General features: G+C 50.7%; 1 non-coding gene across 1 annotated transcript; it reads right to left on the bottom strand.

Annotated features, from left to right (window-relative positions):
- Positions 1–465: 465 nt before the first annotated feature.
- Positions 466–538, bottom strand: TRNAF-GAA. The gene has a single exon. It is a non-coding gene; the product is annotated as a tRNA-Phe (tRNA).
- Between the last annotated feature and the right edge of the window lie 17,734 nt (positions 539–18,272).

Here is an 18,272-nt window from a genome sequence, read left to right as displayed (position 1 = left end):
ATAAGTTGGTGTCAGTTCTGCCTAGCCAGCTTGATGCATGTTAGGCAAATGTGAGAACCACTACACTACAGAAACTCCATTACAGTGCCCTGCCCTGCCCTGCCCTGCCCTCAAATTCCCTGCACTTTGGTGGTGCTCACCCTGGCACACACCGAGGGGCAAACCTGGAGAAACTGGCAGCAGCTCTCTGATGGGTCAGCTGGAAGAACTGGGGACTGGAGCCAGGGATCAGGAAGTCATCCTTACATCACCTTTGTGACTCTAGCTTGAAGGGGAGCTTCTTTTTCTTCCCCTTGCTGAGAAGCAGCAAGAGAAGAAAGAAAGGTCCGGTGGGGCAACTGGGTGCAGAAGCCAATGCTGCCTTTTCCTGCAGTGAAGCCCAAAATGAGGGACTTGCATTGAGTAAAGGCAGTGCTGGGCTTCCAGGAAAGAGCCCACTGCGGCAGCAAGAGGGATGAAACAGCCTGCTGAAGCCTGGGATTGAACCAGGGACCTTTAGATTTTCAGTCTAATGCTTACCCAACTGAGCTACTTCAGCACCTATAGGGGGCCTTTTTGGGCTGCTACTTCTCACCTTGAAGTTTGTTCTCCATAAACCATCTTTCCAGTCAACAATGGACAATGCAAGACGGACATCGCTTGCTATTTTAGCCCTTGGAAACGTCATCAACTAGTCTCTGGATCTCTCAAACGCTGTGCTTCAGTTCATGGAGGAAAGGCGAGAGAAGCAACCTTTGAACAAAGGGCCTGGGGTTAACATCCTAACGCTGTCTATCTCCGAGTGTAAGACTATTTAATACCGGCCCACCCTGTGCTGGTGAGTGCTCCATTTCTAGATGTTAGTACATTTCAGTTACTGTCAAAATTAAAAGTTTCTATATGCTTAAAAGAAATGATTTTTTAATTTGCTTATATATGGCATGAATAAATACAGATTTACACATCCTAGCATGAACATTTATTGTCTTATATGATAGAGAAAATCATGCATCCAGATTGTGCATAGAAATCATGAAATGAGCTACAAATGCAATAAAAATAAGGTATTCAATGGTTTAACATGGAGCGGGGGTGGGGGGCACTGAAGACACGTCTTGCCTGGGATGCCACTTGGTCTAGGGGAGGCCCTGTCAGGGAGAACAGGAGTTAGTCTCACACGCCTATTTCCAGGCTGTAATCTGTGTCTGACCCACCAAGGCTTCAGCTCCTTTGGGGAGATTTCCAGCTGCCCAATCCTGCTGCTATTCCAGGGGAGCAATTCCTGACTCCTGTCAGCATTTATCTCAGCCCCGTTCTGGGCATATAAAACTCTCACTGCTCTTGTCCAGAAACAACCCTAAGCCCCCCATGCAGTACCTGGGGCATCTATGTCTGACCCACCAAGGCTTCAGCTCCTTTGGGGAGATTTCCAGATTTCCCTGCTCTGGGGGAGGGATCGCGGCAGCCCAGACTCAGGGCTGGAACAGGCCCCGGATTGAGGGGGTGGCTGCAGGGTTTGCAGCGCTCTGATGTCTCAGACAATGCGTCTCCCCAAAGCCTCAGATCTGTGTCCCCAGAAAGCTCCTGCGCTGCCTCCGCTCCTTTCACAGTCTATAGCAAGGAGCAGCAGCAAGGGTCAGGGATGAGCCATAGGCACTAGGTGGGGGACAGAGGCTTCAGGAGGAAACCCAGCCCTCAGAGCAGAGGGGATAGGAGGCTTTTTCTCTCTCCTTAGCCACGGGCTATAGCTCCGAGAGCTCTGTGAAATGCCTCCCCGCCCACAGCCTGGGGAAGGGGAAGGAGTCTCAGGTTCTAGCTCGGTTTGGAGGAGGATCACTGGGCCCTAGAACCACTCGCTGCCCTTTCCCGGAGAAACCTGTGATGCCCAGAACGGGGCTGAGATAAATGCTGACAGGAGTCAGGAATTGCTCCCCTGGAATAGCAGCAGGATTGGGCAGCTGGAAATCTCCCCAAAGGAGCTGAAGCCTTGGTGGGTCAGACATAGATGCCCCAGGTACTGCATGGGGGGTTAGGGTTGTTTCTGGACAAGAGCAGTGAGAGTTTTATTGCCTCAACATTTCAGTAGAAAAATTCAGACCCAAAGTGTGTGTGGTGGGGAGGTCGATAGCGGTTTCTTTGGGTTTGATTTAGTTTGTTTTCTCATTCTCATTGTAAAAGCCTTTGATGATTTTGATGGGAACAATGTTTGTGGAAGGCCAAGGACAAGTAAGAAAAGTTAAAAATCTGCATTGGAGTGAGGGGTCTGTGTGGGCCAGGGCAGGGGTGGAGATTTTCATGGGGAGGGGTTAGGGGATAAATGAGAGGCTTTTGCGGGAACACAGGGGGATGTTTTGCAGTTTAACCTCCCCACTTTCCTGTGCTGCTGCCCAGCTCAGACCCCACTGACACCCCTGTGACGAAGTGGGAATTTTCTGGATGTTTTGTTTGCATCTTGGGTATACCTCAGTTTCCCCTATTTGTTGCACGATTATCTAGGTTAAAGGTCCAAAATGTGGGGTGCCCCCTGCCAGGGGGATGGAGTAACATTCAGGGGGATGCAACTGGGCCCAGGCCAGCCCCCATGGGGGTGGGGAGGGGGAGCCACCCAGCTCCACTCTTGGCTCCAGCCCCAGCTCTGGCCCCTGCCTCAGCCCCCTTACCCCTGTCTGTGTCCCTTCCCCCTTAGCTGCGGCCCCACTCCCAGCCACGACTCGGGGGGAGCATGGATAGGGGTGGGGGGCATGACCCTGAAGTGTTTTGGGACCACGGATCTCGGTGGTGGGACAAGGGGGTTAAATCTTGGCAGAGACCCCCAAAGGGCAGGTGTGGCTGCTGTCGAGCTGCCTGGGCCCAGACAATGGCCACAAATTCTGTCTCCTAGCAACCGATGGCCGGGGCGCACCTGCTGCAAGAGGCCAGCTGGCCGGGAGGAGTCGGAGAACAAAGAACGAGCTGGAGGCCAGGTGAGCAGGTTGCCAGGGAAACCGGACAAAGGACAGACGAGGGGCAAAGGGCCTGGCTGAGTTGGGCTGTTGGGAGCAAGGAGTCTGCTGGGTTGGGGACTCGAGGGGAGAGCCCAGGCTCTGATTTCGGGGTCTCCCCAAGATGGACGTTGCTGAATCTTCCTGCTTCCTGTGCGAACACAGAACTTTCCCAGGCTGGATTCCAGACCCCTAACGAACCTTCTGAGACTGTGGAAGTTGGGGGTGCAGGACTCCTGTTCGGGGGGGGGGGTGAGGCTTTCCGAGGTGTCCAATTCAGGAAGCTGCAGGAAGCTCCTGGTGTGGAACAGGGGGGCTGAAAGGTCCAAGGTCAGTCCCAGGAGGTGCTGAAGCCAGGGAGGCTTCCCCCAGTGAGGGCGTCCCCTGGGGGTGTCACACTGAGGAGGCTCCTGCCTGGGTTTGACTCAGAGCTGTTCCAGAGCACGGAGCTTGTGTGCCCGTCACAGCCCCCCAGCATGTGACCTACAGGCTCCACTCTGGCAAAGCTCCCTGTAAATCAGAGACAAACTCCCCCCTTCTCCCAGTTACTCTCCCCTGCAGAGAACCCAGAGCAGCTCCTGCCTCGCTGGGTCTCCTGCCAGCCACAGCTGGCCAAGGAGCTGCCTCAGCCACTCCCCGGGTCCCTGTGCGGGGTCAGTGTCAGTTCTGACCTCACGAGTACAGTGGTGACTCTCCCTGCCTGTCACGGGGGGGGGGGGACGGACGAGGGCTTGATTCCCTGAGGAGAAAGCTGAGATTGTGACACCCGTGTATGTCTGCAGTGCAATTAAACCCCACAGCTGGCCCAGGCCGGCTGACTCGGGCTTGCCAGGCTCGGGATCCAGGGGCTGGAGCCCAACCACTGGGACCCTCCCCCCTCGCTAGGTTCAGTGGCCGATATACTGAAGATGAGTTTGTAAGTGGGGAATGTGCACTGGGTGCTGCCACTGGACAGACACTTCCCAGCAGGAGCCCCACCCCGTGAATGTGATCTACTCTAAACACATGTGATGAAGGAAAGTCAGCCTGGGGCTCCGGATTTATCATCTCGTACCGACTCGATTCAACTTGCTCAGGTTAGAAAGAAAGATTTTTTTTTGTGAGCCTGAAAATTGCCTCCGGTGTGAAAGTCAGAGCGGGATTATTTCACGCTCACGCACCCTTATCACTATTGAAGGAGTAAAGGAACGTGCAAACCAATGCAGCCTTAACATGTCATTTGCATCCTCAAGCCTTGTCCCTGTGGCAGGATCTCAAGGACAGACAGAAATGGTACCCGGTGTCAGGAGGAGAGAGGAAAGCACTTCCCCTCGTGTATTTCCCCAGGCTGTTGTGCAAGGCAGCAGAGGCGCTTTAGGGCATTTTCTGTCACTGATTTTTTTCATGTTGGTGTGGGAGGAAAGACTTAGACCTGCCAACTTTGTGACCCTGTGAATGTGAAGTGAGCAGATGATGAGTTAACAATGATGCTGTTGCACAGGGTTTGATTGGAATTAGAAAACAAAAAGCCCTTAAAGTGGAACTCTTGGATGAATAGAATGAGCTGATTTATAGTCAACCTTGAAAGGCAATAGACTGTTACATTGGGCAGAACAGCCTGGTTTGTTTGGTTGGTTGTTTTCCCTGATAAATTGCAGAGGGTTCACAGAAGAACCACAGGAATGATTAAAGGCTTGAGCAGGCAGAGAAGTTTAAAAACAAACCGAAACTTCCCTGCTCCTGCCGGCTGTGACTGCTGAGGACATTTTCCTTCTCTACTCCAGAGTCTCTCTTCTGCCAGATTCTCAGCAAGTCAGGCCCCCTGCAGACTATGGCAGAGCAGTTTGGTATGAAGCTGCAGGACTCACAATGTAAGAGTGCAGCTGCTGTAGCACCTTGACTGACCATGGGCTAAATCCTGCAGCCCTGGCAGCCCAGGATAACCTTCCACTGATGGTGATGGGAATTTAGCCTTTGTAACGATCTGTTGGTACCTGAGCTCTCAGATGTGAATTAAACTGGGGGCAGACACAACTCTGTCCGAACAAGTGAAGGATGTAAGTGAAAGAGCAAAGCTGGCCCTGGGGAGCTGCTGCAGTCCCGTAACCACAGCTGGGAGGGAACAGAGGGAAAACACCTGGACCAGCACCGAGAAAAGGAAGTTTGTCAGTGAGATCAGTAGCAATAAATGTGAACTGAAGGAGTGCTTTCTCCTCTGTGCCGACAGGTTTGAATTGTGTTACTTTACTGTGAGATAAAGCTTTACAATATCCTGCTCTAATTTCAGGATGGGTCTATAACCATAATTAGTCTCTGTTGAACTGGGACTTTCAAAATTCCCAAGGAATTTAAGGGGTGGGGTTCATAGTTGGTCACCTGAGGGAGTGCAGTAGAGTTCAAACCAAAGACCAGAGAGGTGAGAACAGGGATAGTGGGACACCTCCTGGAGGCCAATCACAGCACTGTCATCGACCAGGGTGTCTACACTGGTACCATGGCACTGTAGCCCTGGGGCAGAAAGCTGTACGCCTCTCATTGGGAATCCCTCTGATTTACCGTTTTTACAGAGGGTGAAATGACAATTTTTCCTATCCCTGCCCTGTTCCTGCTCTTTGTTATAGTTCAATATATTATAAGTGAGAAAAATGGTAGCAAAAATATCTGCTCTCCAGCACAACTTGAAGCAACATCAGAGCAACTGGGAATGAAACAATTTATTTCCAAAAGGGGAACTCGATGACTAACAATGGCTTTGAAATGGGGGAACAGTATAACTGATGCTCAGGGTTTGTTTAGACTAGGAAAAGTGATGGAGTTTAGGTCAGGTCAAGGGGAAAGCTAATGCCAACCCCTGCACCTGGGCATCTGTTCTACAACTATAATTGTCTTTTTACATCAAGATCATTAACTTGAGCAGCCGACGCCATGTACAGCCCTAGTGGATGTAAGGCACAGATACTTTTTGCCTCAGTGTAGCTTGTTGAGATCAAACCTCCAGGAGCTGATGAACATTCCTGGCCCAAAAGGAAAGGAGTTGATAGAAAAGATCACAGGACTGACCCCAAAAAAGGATGAGCTGCAAAAGGCAGAAGCAGGCAACTGATCTGGGGGAGCTGAGAGAGCACGGTGAAGATGGTGCAAAAATCACTATGTGGGAATTAGGAAATGTGATTTTTTTTTAAATGTTGCCCAGCCCTAGTCAAGGGATTTATTACAGTTCTCTCTCATGTGGATTTTCTGATGTCTGATAAGGACAGAGCTCTGATTGAAGCTTTTCCCGCACTCAGAGCACGTGTAGGGAGTCTCCCCTGTGTGGATTCTCTGATGTCTGATAAGGGCAGAGCTCCGATTGAAGCTTTTCCCGCACTCAGCGCATGTGTAGGGCGTCTCCCCTGTGTGGATTCTCTGATGTCTGATAAGGTCTGAGCTCTGACTGAAGCTTTTCCCGCACTCAGCGCATGTGTAGGGAGTCTCCCCTGTGTGGATTCTCTGATGTCTGATAAGGTCTGAGCTCTGACTGAAGCTTTTCCCGCACTCAGAGCACGTGTAGGGAGTCTCCCCTGTGTGGATTCTCTGATGTCTGATAAGGGCAGAGCTCCGATTGAAGCTTTTCCCGCACTCAGCGCATGTGTAGGGCGTCTCCCCTGTGTGGATTCTCTGATGTCTGATAAGGGCAGAGCTCCAATTGAAGCTTTTCCCGCACTCATGGCACATGTAGCGTGTGTCTTCCAAGTTAATTCTGTCACTTGAAATAAGGTCTGAGTGGCTACTAAAGTTTTCCTCTGGCCTCTGCTGAGTCTCACAGGCTTTTGTTTTTTCTGGGAGTGCATAACTCCCGGAAACATTCCCTTTGGATCTTCCTGATAAAGTTCCATGTGGTTCTCCTTGCTCAGCATCTTCCTGCTGGGGTTTCTCCTCCTCATTCTGACTCACCATCCCATCACCTGATGGGAGACAGAGAATCCAGACATAGATCACTCCCTTTGCCAGAAAGAAAGAAAATCTCAGAGAGAGGAATGGTAAAAGGGATGAACAATCCAAAATAAGTGTGGGAGAGATCAAACCTATCAGGTGCTGATTTTCCTCAAACCCTTCCACAGAGGAGAGAGGAAGGGATCAGTTTTGGTCTGCATCTCACGAGAACACTCGGGGGAAAGCGAGACTGGGGAGGGACCTGCTGCCAGTTGTCAGTCAGAATAGGAGGGAAGCCATGAGTGACATCTGCCATAATGATTCCACATCTGCAGGAGACAATCCTGAACTTGGAGAGCTCACAGGGTCTTTGTAGGGCATCCCAAATGTTTCCTGCATTCCCACACAGTTGTTAAGTTGGTTTAACCAATTCCTCACCTGTGAAGGCAGCTCTTGGAAGCACTTCTTTCTCAGAGCCCTGGAGGTCTGGGACCCACGGCTCTTCCCCTCGTTCCAGCTGCGAGATCACATCAGGTTTGGAATTTGGAAACCCTACTGCAGGCAAAGAAAACGAGGGAGGTCAGTGGAATTTGTGGGATACTTGGCACAAAGAATATTCCATGGTTTTAACCCCCAGCTCATTTTTAAGCAGTAACATCTCAAGGCCAGCTTCCTTGGCTCCAAGTGGCAGGAGAGTTATTATGATTATAAATCATATGCATTACCTTAGTGCCTAAGGACCAACTAACAGTGGGTCCCCATTGTGCTCGGCAAAGTACAAACACAGAATAGTAGATGGCCCATGCCCTGAAGAATTTACAATCTGAATAGACAAGACAGACACAGAGTGGGGGAAGGGGTAGAACCCACTGTTAGAATAGAGATATTCAGGCCTGCCTGTTAAGTCTATAGTTTAAGAACTTAGGTGTATTTTTATCACTTAGCTACTTACAGGAGTATGAAAACAAAGAATCAAAATCACTGTGTGTATTTGTAAGGGTCTTCTCTTACTGTGACAGTCTGAGGCCTTGTTCTTAGGCTAAGGCCTTTGGCTAAGCAGCACGGGCAGCCATAAGCTGGGAAGCGAAGGGTCACATCCTCACATCCCAAACCAGTCACACTGAAAAAGATGGTTACTCACCGTTGTAACTGTTGTTCTTTGAGATGTGTTGCTCATATCCATTCCAGTTAGGTGCGCGTGCGCCGCATGCATGCTCGTCGGAAGATTATTACCCTAGCAACACTCGGTGGGTCAGCTGGGTGCCCCCTGGAGTGGCGCCACTATGGCACTGGATATATACCCCTGCCAACCCATCCGCTCCTCCGTTCCTTCTTGCCGGCTACTCCGACAGTGGGGAAGGAGGGTGGGTTTGGAATGGATAGGAGCAACACATCTCGAAGAACAACAGTTACAACAGTGAGTAACCGTCTTTTCTTCTTCGAGTGATTGCTCATATCCATTCCAGTTAGGTGATTCCCAAGCCTTACCTAGGCGGTAGGGTCGGAGTGAGACGTCGCAGAATGCAAAACTGCTGAGCCAAAGGCTGCATCGTCTCTGGATTGTTGGACCAATGCGTAGTGTGAGGCAAAGGTGTGAATCGATGACCAGGTAGCCGCCCTACATATTTCCTGGATGGGGACATGAGCCAGGAAGGCGGCAGAAGAGGCCTGTGCCCACATAGAATGGGCAGTGAGATGGCTAGCAGGAACATGAGCCAGTTTGTAGCACGTTCTGATGCAGGACGTTAGCCAAGATGAGATCCATTGGGAAGAGACCAGCATGCCCTACATACGGTCTGCCACCGCTACAAAGAGCTGGGGTGAACGCCGGAAGGGTTTTGTTCTCTCTATATAAAAGGCGAGAGCCCTATGGACATCCAAAGTATGTAGTTGTTGTTCCTGGCGCGATGAGTGCGGCTTCAGGAAAAAAACTGGGAGGAAAATGTCTTGATTGACATGAAAAGCAGACACCACCTTAGGGAGGAAAGAGGGGTGTGGCCGCAGGTGTACCTTGTCCTTATGGAAGACCGTATAAGGGTGATCAGCCGTCAAGGCACGAAGCTCCGAGACTCGCCTCGCTGAGGTGATAGCGCAGAGGTGATAGCGACCTTTCTTCCAGGAAAGGTACAGCAGGGAACATGTGGCCAGAGGCTCGAAGGGGGCCCCCATAAGCTTGGTCAACACCAGGTTTAGATCCCAGGTGGGGGCTGGGCGACGGACTTGGGGGTACAACCGTTCCAGTCCCTTAAGGAACCTGGAAACCATGGGGTGAGAAAAAATTGAACAGTCACTTTCGCCTGGGTGGAAGGCGGAAATAGCTGCCAGATGAACCTTTATAGAAGAGACCGCCAGGCCCTGCTCTTTGAGGGACCAGAGGTAATCCAGGATAGTAGGGATAGAAACCTGCCCAGGGACCAAGTTACTCTGATTGCACCAGTGCGAGAAATGCTTCCACTTGGCGAGATAAGTCATCCTAGTGGAAGGCTTCCTACTTCCCAAGAGGACCTGTTGTACCGAAGCAGAGCAGCACAACTCCGATTGGTTCAACCACGCAGGAGCCATACAGTGAGATGAAGAGACTGCAGGTCTGGGTGGTGAAGCCTGCCGAAGTCCTGTGTTATGAGGTCCGGCCACAGTGGCAGGGGATTCGGATCCGCCACTGAGAGGTCAAACAACAGGATGTACCAGTGCTGCCTCGGCCATGCTGGAGCAATGAGGATCACGTTGTCTCTGTCCCTGCGGAGCTTGAGTAGGACTCTGTGAATGAGCGGAAACGGTGGGAAGGCATAGAGTAGGTGCCTCTTCCACGGGATCAGAAATGTGTCTGAGAGGGAGCCCGGGAAGTGCCCTTGGTAGGAGCAGAACACCTGGCATTTCCTGTTCTCTCAGGAGGCAAAGAGGTCTATGCGGGGAAAGCCCCACCTCCAGAAAACAGAATGGATGACGTCGGGACGGATTGACCACTCGTGAGACAGGAAGGACCTGCTGAGGCGATATGCCAGAGTGTTCTGGACTCCTGGGAGAAAAGACGCTACCAAATCGATTGAGTGGGCTATGCAAAAGTCCCACAGGTGAGTGGCTTCTTGGCAAAGTAGGGAGGAGCGTGCCCCGCCCTGCTTGTTTATGTAAAACATGGTCGTTGTGTTGTCCGTGAACATGGATACACAGCAGCCTTGGAGATGGACCCGAAACACCTGGCATGCTAGACGAACTGCCCTCAGCTCCTGCACATTGATATGCAGGGTCAGCTCCTGGGGCAACCAGAGGCCTTGAGTGTGAAGGTTCCCGAGATGGGCACCCCAACCCAGAGATGATGCGTCTGTGGTTAGTGCCACCGAGGGCTGAGGAGGGTGGAACGGCATCTCTGCGCAAACTACAGTGGACTCCAAGTGAGGGAGTCGAGAACCGTCCTGGGAATAGTGATCACCGAGTCTATATTGTCTCTGTGTGGACGGTATAGAGAAGCAAGCCAGGTTTGGAAGCACCGAAGTCGCAGCCTCGCGTACTTGGTCACAAAGGTGCAGGATGCCATGTGACCTAATAGACTGAGGCAGGTGCGCACTGACGTTGTCGGGAAGGATTGAAAACTTCGAATGATCAAAGACATTGCCTGAAACCGTGGCAGAGGAAGGCAGGCCCTGGCCAGATTGGAGTCCAGAACTGCTCCAATAAAGTCTATTCTCTGCGTTGGAGTCAGGGTAGACGTTTCTATGTTGATCATGAGGCCGAGCCTCCCAAAGAGGTCTTTGACGACACACAGGTGCTGTGATACTTGCAACTGGGAAGTACCTCGAATGAGCCAATTGTCGAGGTACGGGTAGACGTGTATTCAACGACGGCGGAGGGAGGCAGCTACTACGGCCATACATTTGGTGAAGACTCTCGGGGCCATAGAAAGACCGAAGTAAGCACCGTGAACTGGAAGTGCTGTTGGTTGACCACAAAACGAGATACCGTCTGTGTGGCGGGTAAATGGCAATGTGGAAATACGCGTCCTTCATATCGAGGGCAGCATACCAGTCTCCCGGATCCAGGGATGGGATGATGGTCCCCAGGGATACCATGCGGAACTTGAGCTTTATCATGAATTTGTTGAGTTCTCACAGGTCCAGGATCAGTCATAGACCCCCCTTTGCCTTGGGGATTAAAAAGTAGCGGGAATAGAACCCCTTACCCCTCATGCCCTCTGGCACCTCCTCTATGGCTCCCAGATTTAGGAGCGCATGGACCTCTTGTAAGAGAAATTGCTCGTGAGAGGGGACCCTGAAGAGGGACGGGTAGGGAGGGTGGGATGGGGGTGGAGAAACAAATTGGAGGTGGTATCCCGTTTCCACCGTGCGGAGGACCCAACGGTTGGAGGTCAGCTGGGACCAGGCAGGGAGGAAATGGGAGAGGCGGTTGAAGAAGGAGGGAGAAGGATCCAGTAGGGAAACTGGTGGGCCATCCTCGGACATCCCATCAAAAGTTTTGTTTTGGCCCCGTAGGTGGTTTAGGGGGCGCTTGACTTTGGTTTCCCTGAGGGCCAGACTGTCTCCGCCGATTCCCCTTGCCGTGCCGTCTGGTCGTATCCTGACGCGGCCTAGGCTGGTTATAAGGGCGGTATAGTTGGGGCCGGAAGGACCTACGTTGGGTCACCGGCGTGTGCATACCCAACGAGTGCATTATGACTCAATTGTCCTTGAGGCTCTGCAACCTGGGGTCGGTTTTGTCTGAGAAAAGGCCCTGGCCCTCAAAAGGCAAATCCTGAATTGTCTGCTGCTATTCTGGGGGAAGGCCTGAAGCTTGTAGCCAGGAGATGCGTCTCATCGTTACCCCGGATGCAAGCGTTCTGGCTGCCGAGTCCGCTGCATCCAGAGAGGCCTGGAGAAAAGTTCTCGCCACTTTTTTACCCTCCTCTAGTAGGGCTGTAAACTCTGCGTGGGACTCCTGGGGAAGGAGTTCTGTAAACTTCCCCACAGACACCCACGTTCATTCACGGATTGGACAACCAGGGAGCAGGGAGGTGGGTGGGTGTAGAGATATTCATACCCCTTGGAGGGGACCATATATTTTCTCTCTACTCCCCTAGCTGTAGGTGTAATAGAAGCTGGGGATTGGCAAATTGTGTCTGCACTGGCTTGAATAGTGCGGATGAACGGGAGAGCCACTCAAAGAGGCGCATCTGCTGATAATATGACTACGACAGGGTCCTCTATTTCAGCAACCTCCTCCACTGGCAAATTCATGTTTTGTGCTACTCTCCGCAAGAGGTCTTGATGGGCCCTGAGATCAATAGGCGGAGGACCAGAGGAGGATGTTCCTGCCACTGCCTCATCAGGAGAGGAGGGAGAGGAGAGGCCCAGTATCAACGGGTACTGAGGTGGGTCATGGACCGGCGGAGCACCATCTGCATCCGGTGGAATCTCAGGGTCTGCAGATTGAAGTGGATCCTTGTCCGTGCCTGCGGGAGGAGGATGGCTTACAATCGCTTCAGGAACCCTGTGCTCTGAGGGGCCGGAGCGTTGAGCCACAAGTGGGGCACCTTGGGCCTCGTGATATGCCCACGGAGTCCAAAAGGCCCATTGATGAGGACCTTGCTCCTGGCTTTGTGCCTCTGGATGGTGGTACGGAATATCAGATGCCCAGTCCTGGTGGTAAGAAGCACTCCCAGCCTGGGACGACCTTGACATGTGTCTCGAAGGCCACGGCAGGGCCGAGAGACCCTGGTAGGGTACTGCTGTTCCTGACGTTCGGTCCCGGGGCGGTACCGGTGAGCGGTACCGGTCTTGTCGGTGCCACGAACAAGACCGGGACCTTCTACCGTGCCGGTGCCGGGAGGTCGACCGGGATCTTGAGTCCCTGTGCCGGGAGTGACTGCGGGACGCACGGTATTGAGATCGGTACCGAGAGCCGGATCAGTATCAGGAGTATCTGTCCGGTGATAGAGATCTTGAAAGTCTCCACGAGTACGACCGGTACTGCGATGGAGAGCGGTGCCGGGACTGCGAGCGGTGCCGGAATCGGGAACGGCAGGAGCGGGAACGTCTCCGAGACCGCGATCTGGAAAGACGTCTCTCCGGTGGACCGACGGAAGGAGGCCTTATCAGGGCCAGCTTGCCGATGGATTGGATAACCCGCACCGGCGGTGCCGGGGGTTGAGGCTGCATCGACTCCGTCAGCGCGATGAGCTCTCTTGCCGTTGAGAAGGTCTCCGGCATACAAGGGAGAGTGAGCTCGACCACAGCATGAGCCGGGGAGCTATGTGGCACCAGACTCAATGCGGTACCGGAATTGATGGTGCTACGCTAGGAGGAGCTGCCAACTGCGGTGCCGGTGTTGGCGGTGCCGCAGCAGTTACCGGGGTCCGACGGATGGACTTTGATGTGTGCTCCTTCTGCGAGGATGGGGTCGGAGCAGTACGTCATTTTCCAGTCGGGGAAAGGGAGCAGTGCCGGGGAGCCAGTGCCGGCAGATGCCGGTGCCGGGAGTCCTTTTTGGTACTAGAGCGATTCGGTGCCGAAGGTGCGCTCCTCACCGATGCGGGTTGGGTGGACGGTGCCGGCACCGCAGGACTAAGGGCCGATTCCATAAGGAGCTGCTTTAGTCGGAAGTCCCGGTCCTTCTTCGTTCTTGGCTTGAACGACTTGCAAATTCGGCACTTGTCTGTCAGGTGGGATTCTCCTAAGCATTTTAGGCAGCAGTCATGAGGATCCCCCACCGGCATCGGCTTCTGGCACGCCGAGCAGGGTTTAAATCCCGGTGCCTTGGGCATGAGCCCGCACCGGGTCGGAGGAAAGGGGGCTACTCCCCCAATCCCCCGCTTAACTATATACACTAACTATGAAAATACGTACTAAAATTAACTATAACTACAAGAACTTGAACTATATACACGATAAAGAGTAAATAACTACGAGAAGCTAGGGATGTGGAGGTCAGCAAAGCCACTCTCCACTGTTCCAACGACCGTCACGGGAGGTAAGAAGGAACTGAGGGGCGGATGGGTCGGCAGGGGTATATATCCGGTGCTATAGCGGCGCTGACTCACCGAGTGTTGCTAGGGTAAAAATCTTCCGACAAGCGTGCACGCGGCACGCGCACACTTACTGGAATGGATATGAGCAAGCACTCAAAGAAGATCGATATTTACCCTGAGGATATGACCCCTGCTAGGGACAATAATGAACTGAGAGACCTCCCAAGGGCTTTGTTAGGCATCCCAGATGTTTCCTTCAGGCACTTACAGATTCTGGGTGGTTTAATGTTTCCTCACCTGTACAGGGAGATCTCAGGATCTCTCTTTCCTCTGAACCTTGGAGGTCTGGGATGCATGGCTCTTCCCCTTGTTCCAGCTGGGAGATCACATCACGCTGGAAAACTAGAAACCCTGCTCAGATGAAAGAAAACAAAGGAGTTCAGTTGATTTCATAAGACTTGGTCATAAAAAAACATTTTATTACTTTAACTTCAGTGCTTAGTGTGACCTGGTGGACCAGGAGCAATTCTCACTGAAAATGCCAAAGTTAGGGCAGGCTGAAAAAGGGAGAGCAGATGCTCCCAAAAATGGTGGTTAACACTGAAGTTAAACTCACCGACCAGTCACAAACACGGGTTATCGAGAAGCTGAAAAAAGAAATCACGCAGCCCCCTTTATTGCATTCCAGTTCTCTGGCTCCTAATCAGCAGCTAGGTCCAGTACAATGAGAGGTTATTTAAAAACTCTGCTCACATAAACAAAGTGTTCTTCTGACCCCAAAGGGTCAGCCACATCACCAGGTCACTATAGGTTTGGATATTACCCAAAATTCCATCCTTCCAGACAATCCTTTCGCATCTAAACTAAAGGTTTAAAGGAAAGAAAGACAGAAAGAAGTTAAATGGGAAAGCAGTCAGATACATTCCAAAATGGATATATCAGGTTCTTAGCAGTATTGGTGAGTTACTGGCTTGAAAGTCTGTCTGGAACACATCCACAGATTGGATGGGTCATTCAGTCCTTTGTTCCAGGGTTCAGTTTGTAGAGAAGGTGCTCCAGAGGTAGGAAGGAGGATTGAAGACAAAATGGAGATGATGCAGCTGCCCTTTATATTCCTTTTGCCATGTGGCCTGTACTTCCTGAGTCCCAAACACAAGCTTCACAGCACGTGGCATGGAAAAGCCTTGAAGTTCTCATTACACAGGCATACCCGGGCATGTCTTGCTGACTCAATAGGTGTATCCCCTTGGTCCTTTCCATGGGCTCATTGTACAGCTGATGACCCTCAATGGGCCATCAAACAGGCTAGGCAGTGTTGATGCTAATATGTCTGGGGGTGTCACCCAGAAACACTGCACAAGTCTGGAAATACAGATATACCCTACATATCTATAACTCACAATACAAAGGTGATACAAACATAGAAACAAAATTATCATACGTGGAAAATCATAACATTTTCACTGATACCTGGCATGGCATATCTAGCACGATTCATTGCAATTTTATCAGATTATAATATTATTTTATTATTAATACCAAAGTGTCTCCCAATCCCATCCAGTGTCACACTTGGTAAACCAGTGAATTCCCAGGACTAGTTCCCCAGGTCCTTGAAGATGCCGAACACTGTGCTTATGAGGGATTGAAATACCCACATATCTGCTGGGAACACACACACAGAGACTGTGTCTGTCTATACCCCTGTGTTCACTCTTCTAGAAAATTATGATCAATTTTGTACACAGTATTGCTTGTGAGGTATCATTTGAAAACGCATAACCTACTGAATATTATCCTCCTGTTAAAATGTGTAGTAACACTGTATGTAAAGTTATGAGATTTTACAGTATGAGATTACTGAAAAAGTTACAATTCTGGGGAACACCCACAGACCAGTTCCTCAGAGACAGCAAGGCAAACAGCTGGTCAAACAGCCATTCTCCTGCAGGGGGAAGGTGTGAAGAAGACATTTACATTCCATAACAGGGACCTCTTGAAGCTGTTGTGGAAAACGACCACACGACTGATTTTTAATCAGCTCAGCCTGAGGTTCTTTTCTTGGTTAAAAGTGCTCAGGGGGCGACAGCTATTGGAATACTGTCCCCCTGAGCTAAAAATCACACAAGCCTTTTAAAGCTTAAAACCCCAAACAATGACACATACGTTGCACGTTAATTACCTTATTTGGAATATATTGCAAAATATGATGCAGGTCAAAAGCAAGCTGAACAATCAGTTTTCCATATTCGGCCTTTCCTGTTATTATTATTACACCTGGTGATATGGGAGCAAGACTCTGCATGTCTCAAGAAATGTCACTACCAACCTAGGCCATTTTCACATGCTGGGTGCAATCCAGATCAGTGAGGAGTTGTGTCATCTGTAATCCTGGGTGAGATTCAGTGTTCTGCTGCTGGAGCTCCCCTGTCTGGATACCCCCACCCAGCATTCAAGGACGCACCGAGTGTCTGTGTGATAAGTAACCCTGGACCGACAGCTCTGACTCCAGCCGCCTGCTTGTTACACCCCAAGCACTTTCTGGTTTGTGTCGAGAAGGCTCAGGGTTTGAGAGAAGGCCGGAGGTAGGAAGCTTCTGTTCGTTATGCTGGACCTAACCCCCAGTTTTACTTGAGTAAAGAGGAGATATTTGACACTGTGTGATACTGATCCTGTGCTCTGTTCCCAAAGTGTGCTGCAGCAGGGGAGGGTCTCTGGTAGTGTGTGTGTCACTGGCATATTGGGGTGATGCTGCCAGGGCCGGCTCTAACAGTTTTGCCGCCCCAAGCAAAGAAAAAAAAACGCCGCCCTGTCCCCGCGAGCGCCGCCCGACCCCTCCCTGAGCGTCGCACCGCCCAAGTCCCCGCCCCCCAGTGCCGCGTCGCACCGCCTAAGTCCCAGCCACCCCCCCAGCGCCGCCTGGCCAAACCAAAACCAACCACCGATCACCGACCCCTCCCAAGGTGCCGCCCCAATCATGTGCTTGGTAGGCTGGTGCCGGCCCTGGATGCTGCAACAAGACAGAGTAGAGGTGGCATTGTGGGGGTGGCATGAACCTTCACTCTTCATTTCCCCTTCCAAGAACAGAGGGGAAAGGAATCCTTACCCAGCAAGGTCGCATTCTCATAGTTCTGCTGCATGACATCCCAGTAGAGGGCTCTCTGAGCGGGGTCCAGCAGAGCCCATTCCTCCATGGTGAAGTATACAGCCACCTCCTCGAAGGTCACCGGCCCCTGAAAGAGCAAGAGTCCAACACTCAGTACCTGCTGCCCCACTCACAATCCCACTATTCATGGAACAGCAGCACCAGGTAAATGGAAGCTCCAGAAGGCACATGTTAACAGAGTCCCACCTCACCTAGCTTAGAGCAGCCAGGAGGCATCAGAGGGTAGAAAGAGAGAACCTTTGTGTCTCCCAGCTGACAGATGGAGGCAGGGTCTTCCCATTTATCACATACCTACTAGCCAGAGCTTGATATAGGAGATGGGGCTGTCTCTGGACCCTATTGGTGTCTCCCTGGTAGGAATCCCAACACTCTCCAAATAAAATATATGGAAGAAAGGGGAAGTCAATAGTAAAGAATAGAAGTTAGAAGGTCAGAATTGTAGAAAGTTGGCAAGGGAAGCTATCAGAAATCAATGACCAATCAATGACAATAAGAAGGAAGTTTTTAAAAAGTATATTAAGTGCAAACTTAATCCTAACAATGGTACTTTACTAGATAGAAATGGCAGAATTATCAAAAATAATGCAGAAGAGGTAAAAGTCCTCAATAAATATTTCTCTCCTGGATTTGGAGAAAAACAGATGATGTACTCATATCATAAGATGTTGACGATGACACTCTTTCCATTCCAACAAGAAGTCATGAGGACATTAAACAGCAGCTATTAAAGTCAGGCATGTTTAAATCAGCGGGTCCGGATAACTTGTATCCAAGACTTTCTAAAAGACCTGAAGTCTGACATTTATACTCATGAAGATAATGGAGCAGCCAATACCGGCTTTCATTCATTAATAAAGAATCAAAGAAGGGTAATATGATTAGTGCCCACTAACAAAGGTTTAGAGAAAACAGAGCCTATCAAACTAACGGGATATCCTTACTGGAGGAGATCAAAAGTTTGGTTGCAGCTAATAGTATTGATGTAATATACCTAGACTTCCATAAGGCATATGAGTTGTTTCAGCACAATATTTTGACCAGAAAGATTCAAAATAAACACAGCATACATTAAATAGATTAAAAATATGGGATTGTAAATGGGGAACCATGGTCGAGTGGATTTCTTTCTAGCAGGTTCCCACAAGGATTGCATCTTGGCCCTGTGCTATTTAACATTTCTTATCCATGACCTAGAAGACAGTATAAAATCATCACTGATAAAGTTTGCAGTTGCCACAACGATTGGGGTTGGTGGTAACTAATGAAGTGCCAGTAGATTCGGGCTCCAGCACTGGGAGTC

Source organism: Mauremys mutica, unplaced genomic scaffold, assembly GCF_020497125.1.
Source record: "Mauremys mutica isolate MM-2020 ecotype Southern unplaced genomic scaffold, ASM2049712v1 Super-Scaffold_100036, whole genome shotgun sequence".
In the NCBI taxonomy this organism is placed as follows: Eukaryota; Metazoa; Chordata; order Testudines; family Geoemydidae; genus Mauremys; species Mauremys mutica.
This window is presented reverse-complemented; position numbering and strand designations above follow the sequence as displayed.